Source organism: Tamandua tetradactyla, chromosome 11 (assembly GCF_023851605.1).
Source record: "Tamandua tetradactyla isolate mTamTet1 chromosome 11, mTamTet1.pri, whole genome shotgun sequence".
Lineage (NCBI taxonomy): Eukaryota > Metazoa > Chordata > Mammalia > Pilosa > Myrmecophagidae > Tamandua > Tamandua tetradactyla.
In genome coordinates this window covers 11,645,545-11,651,544 of record NC_135337.1, presented here as the reverse complement: position 1 = coordinate 11,651,544, position 6,000 = coordinate 11,645,545, and positions in this window count along the sequence as shown.

The window sequence follows — 6,000 nt, the reverse complement described above, 5'->3', positions numbered from 1 at the left end:
GTATAACCCCACCATCACCTTTGATCTTTCTATCCCACTCTTTAGAGGTATTTGGGCTATGGCCATTCTAACTTTTTCATGTTGGAAAATGCTGTTAATAATATGGGGTAGAGAGATGGAACAAGCTGATGTTCTGGAGAGGCTGGACCCTTGAGTTTCAGGACTTATCTGGTCCAAGAACCCATCTCGAGGTTGTAAGTTTCTGGAAAGTTACCCTAGTACATGGAACCTTTGGGGAATTTTATATATTGCCCTCAGTGTTTTCAGGATTGGTTGTAATGGTTTTGGTTGGGGTTTGGCAAGTTATGATAGGTATCAATGTCTAACTGAAGCATGCAAAAGAGCAACCTCCAGAGTAGCCTCTTACCTCTATTTGAACTCTCTCAGCCATTGACACTTTATTAGTTACACTTCTTTTCACCTTTTTGGTTAGGATGGTATTGTTGATCCCACAGTTCCAGGGGGCCAAACTCATCCCTGGGAGGAAGACTTTAACCCTAAGATGTCATTTCCATGTAGAGGGGAGGGCAATGCTTTCACTTGCAGAGTTGTGGCTAGAGGGAGTGAGGTCACATCTGAGCAACAAAAGAGTTCCTCCAGAAGTAACTTTAAGGCATACCTATATTTAGTTGCAATTTCGAATGGATTTTTTTCCTTAATTGACTCCTCAGTTAGGTCATTGCTTGTGTATAGAAACATTACTGATTTTTGCACATTAATTTTTTTATCTCCCTACCTTTCCAAGGTTTTTTATTAGATCATGTAATTTTGTTGTGGATTTCTCAAGATTTTCCAAGTATATTATCACATCATCTGCAAAATGATGAAAGTTTTACTTCTTCCTTTCCAATTTGGGTGCCTTTTATTTCTTGTTCCTGCTTGATTGCTCTACATAGAACTTCTAGTAAAATGTTGAATAATAGTGGTGACAGAGGGCATCATTGTCTCATTCCCAATCTTATGGGGAAAGATTTCAATCTCTCACCAATGCGTACGATGCTGGCTATGTGTTTTTCATATATGCCCTTTATTGTATTGAGGAAGTTACCTTTGATTCCTACCTTTTGAAGTGTTTTGTTTTTTTTTTTTAAATCAAAAGTGTATGTTGAATTTTGTTGAATGCTTTTTTGGCACTAACTAAGATGATCATAAGATTTTTCTCTTTTGATTTGTTAATGTGCTGTTTTACATCAACTGGTTTTCTTGTGTTGAACCATTTTTGCATTCCTGTATAAACCCCACTTGGTTGCAGTGTTTAATTCTTTTAATGTGCTGTTGGATTTGATTTGTTAATATTTTGTTGATAATTTTTGCATCTATGTTCTTTAGGGAGATTGCTCTGTGGTTTTTCTGTCTTGCAGTATTTTTACCCGGTTTTGGTATTAAAACGATGTTAGCTTCATAAAATGAGTTAAGTAGTGTTCTTTCCTCAGTTTTATGGAAAAGTTTAAGCAGGGCTGGTGTGAGTTCTTTTTGGAATGTTTGATCAAATTACTCTGTGAAGCCATCTGGCCCTGAGCTTCTCTTTGCAGGAAGATTTTTTTTTTATGACAGATTGAATCACTTTGTGATTGTTTTTTAGAGATCTTCTATTTTTTCTTGAGTCAGTGTAGCCTGTTTGTGTGTTTCCAGGAATTTGTCCATTTCATCTAAGTTGTCTAGTTTGTTGGTGTATAATTGTTTGTAGTATTCTCATATATATATGTATATATATATGAGAATAAATAAATAAATATTTATTTATTTTTGCAGTGTCTGTGTTGATGGCCCCCTTATCATTTCTGATTTTATTTGCATCCTCTCTTTTTTTCTTTGTCAGCCTTGTTAGTGGCCTATCGATTTTATTGATTTTCTTAAAGAAACAATTTTTTATTTTATTGATTCTTTCCATTGTTCTTTTGTTCTCCTATTCATTTAACTCTGATTTAATCTTTATTTTTTTTCTTCTATATGCTTTGGGGTTAGTTTGTTGTTCTTTTTCAAGTTCTTCCAGGTGAGCAGTTAAGTCCTCAGTTTTTCCTCTTTCTTGTTTTTTTAATATAGGCATTTAGGGCAATAAATTTCCCTCTCAGAACAGCCTTAGCCACATCTCACAAGTGCTGATATATTCTATCCTCATTTTCATTAGTCTCCAGATATATACTGATTTCTCAAGAAATTTTTTTGACCCATTGGCTATTTAAAAGTGGTTATTTAATCTCCATATATTTGTGGAAGTTCTCATTTTTTGGTGGTTATTGATTTCCAGCTTTATTCCATTGTGATAAGAGGAAGCGCATTGAATAAGTTTAACGTTTTTAAATTTATAAATTGAAATTTGTTTTGTGTCCTGGCATATGATCTATCCTGGAGAATGTTCCATGAGCACTAGAGAAGAATGTACATCCTTGTGTTTTGGGGTTCAATGACCTATATATATCTGTTAGGTCATTTATCAAATTGTTTAAGTTCTCTATTTCCTTGGTGATCCTCTGCCTGGTATTTCTATCTATAGAGAAGAGCAGTGTCTTGAAGCCTCCTACTGTTATTGTTGAAAAGGCTATTGCTGTCGTCAGTTTTGCTAGTGTCGATCTCATGTACTTTGTGGCTCCTTGATTGGGAACATAGACCTTTATGATTGTTATTTCTTCTTCATTAATTGTCCCCTTTACTATTATTTAGTGTCCTTCTTTGTTTCTTATGATGTCTTTACATGTAAAGTCTTTTTTGTCTGGTATCCGTATAGCTACTACTGCTTTCTTTTGGTTATAGCTTGCATTGAACATCTTTTTCCATCCTTTCACTTTCAATCTATTTGTATCCTTGTTTCCAAGATGAGTCTCTTATAAGCAGCACATAGCTAGATTATATTTCTTAATCCATTCTGCCGATCTGTATCTTTTAATTGGTAAGTTAAGTTCATTAACATTCAAAGTTATTACTCTAAAGGCATTTCTTGTATCCACCAATTTATCCTTTGGATTTTATTTGTCAGATCTCTATATTCTTTTCCCTCTTTCTCTTTTTATGCTTTAAGTTATCCTTACTGGTACTTTTCAATTCTTTGCCTTCCTCCAGACCTCCCTCTCCTGTCTTTGTTTTTCAGCCAGCATAACTTCCTTTCATATTTCTTTATATCCTCACAGTGCTTGTTTGTCTGTGACACTTTTACTCTCTCCCTCAGTTTTCTTTTAATTTTTTGTTCATTTTTTATTTCTTTTTCTTCCTCAGTTTGGAGGGACAATACAGCAGGTAAAGAATTCCTGGCTGGAAGTCTTTCTCTTTCATGATCTTAAACATGTCATACCACTGCCTTCTTGCCCCTATAGTGCCATTTGAGTAGTCTGAACTCAGTCTTATGTGGTTTCACTTATACATAGTGGGTTGTTTTTCCCTTGAAACTTTCAGGATTTTCTGCTTCTTTTCAACATTTAACAGACTGATCAGTATGTGACTTTGAGTATTCCTATTTGTGTTTATTATATTTGGAGTTCATTGGGCCTTTTTGATTTGAGTATTTATGTCTTTTTTAAAGATTGGGAAAAATTTCCCCCACTATATCCTCCACTCATTTTCCTAGCCCTTTACTCTTCTCTTCTCCTTGTGGGACACCAGTGATTCTTATATTTGTGCACTTTGCTTTGTTCATCATTTCCCTGAGCTCCAACCCAAATTTTTCCATTTGTTTTGTCATTTCTCTTTTATGGGTTCAAAATCAGCTGTCCTGTCTTCTAGTTCACTTATTCTTTCTTCTGCCTCTTCAAATCTGCTGTTGTTTGCCTCTAGTATAATTTTTATTTGTTCTACAGCATCTTTAATGTCTGTGATATCTGTTATTTTTCTATTCTTTCAAGTTCCTCTTTGTGCTATTCTAGTGTCTTCTTGATCTCCTTTATGTCATTAGACATTCAACTGATTTTATTTAGTAAGTTGTATGAACTAATCTTTGATTAGTTGCTCCAAAGTCTGTGCCTCCTCCAGTGTTTTAATTTGGTCATTTGAATGTGTTATATCTGTCTGCATCTTCATATGTGTACTGATCATCTCTTGTCTTTGTGGCATGTAAATATCTTGATAGTGTTACTTTGGAAGTTGATTTCCTTCAGTAGTCTAAAGTTTTGCATTTGCAGCACTGGTGTGAAGCAGCATGCAGGGTGTGGGGAGGGGCACAACAGTGTGGTGACAGGTTGACATGCAGGTATATACGTGGGTAGGGGATGCTACTCTGGTGCCTGTGAGCACTGGGTCCAGGTTGTGGGGTTGTAGAGGTGTGGTGTGGGGGTCATTGGGGTGATCTGAAGCTCAAGCAGGCATTGGAGAGCAGAAGCAAGGTGCAGCATGGGAGACACAGAGGTAGGGCATGGTGGGATGTGGATGGGGAAGTTGAGCAGATATGCTGGGGCTGGTATGTGGGCAGGATGTGGGTGGGAGTGCAGAGTATGTGGGTCATGGGTGTCAGGATGTGGGGTAAATGGCACGGAAGTCAGGGCACAGGGAGGGCAGGGTGTGGGTATGTACTTGTGCGGGGGTGGTGTCCAGGGTGACTAGGATGCAGATGTGTAAGTGTGTAGGGGTGGGGCACAGGTCATGGAAGTTGTGTGTTGTGTGTCAGGGGTGGATGATGTTGGGTGAGTGAGGCCCTGGCCTGGATGTGCAGGTGCAGGGGTGGGTGCATACATGTGCAGGGCAGGGGCTATGTGGCACTGAAGTGCACGAGAGCATCTGCCAGGTGTGGAAGAAAGGCACTTGTGCCTGGGTGGTGGGGCAAGGGTGTACATGTGTCTGGGGCTGGGGGGTGCGGTGCAGGGGTTGAGTCCATGCATGGATATGTGGATGCTGGTGGGGAGAATATGGCTGTGCCCATGCATGGGTCTGGGGTGCAGGGCCCTAGTGTGCACAGGTCTGCGGGTGAGGGCCTTGGTGTGCATGTGCGCAGAGCTCAGGGGCAGTGGCGGGATTGCACTTGAGTGGACAGGGGGTGGGTGGACTCAAATTCACAGGTCAGCACTTGCCCACTGCTGAGGGAGCATGTCTTGAGTGGGTGCATACACGCACACAGGTCTGGGGGGCTGGATGTTGATGTGCGTGTGTGCAGAGTTGGGAGGGCAGGGCTGTGAAACTGTATGAACTGAGTGTGGGTGTGGCCCAAGCATGAAGGTGCGTGCCTGCAGCCCAGATGTACAGGTGAACACCTTCAGGGGCAGGGAGGGGGAGACGGAGGTCGAGGGGCTGGACACAGGTGCATGTCTCAGGAGGGTGGGGTAAGACTTGCACTTGCAGGGAAGAGATGGTGGAGGGTTGGTCGGGCTGGGACAGGCTTGCACGCATGTATAGGGTGGAGGCGCAGGGCAGGGATGTGCAGGGAGGGGTGTCAGGGAGGGGGTGCTTGGAGTGCGGTGGAGGGTGAGTGACAGGGTTCAGGTGCATAGGGTGTAGGGGCAGTTGCAGGGCACGGGGTGCAGGCAGCACACGTGAGGATAGCACTTTCAAGGAACACAGCTTTGTTTACTTCCTGTCCCCATCTCCCTGTCCATGCACTCCTGAGGGCTCCAGACCTCCATTTGGAAGGGCTGCATTAGGCTGTGTGCACTTCTGGTCAGTCTCTGGTTCTCTGCATCTCAGAAAACCCTCCCAGGTCACTTACACCCTGGAATCGCTCTCCCAGTCATTTTTCTGTCACTTCTCTAGGGGTGAACTCGATCTACCCTATTCTTTTATCTTCCCAGAACTTCCCACCATCATACCAGAATTCCTAGCTTTCTGATTTCAACTCTTTCTTAATTTTAATGTATTTAGAGCTATAAATTTACCAGTGAGCACCATCTTCACTGAATCCCATAAATTTTTATATGTAATGTTCCATTTTTATTCACCTGAAGATATTTCCATTTTTCCCTTATAATTTCTTCTTTGAATCATTGACTATTTAGTGTGTTATTTAACTTCCATATATTTGTGGATTTTCCAGTTCTCTATATGCTATTGAGTTATAGCTTCATTTACACTGTGGTCAGTGAAAAT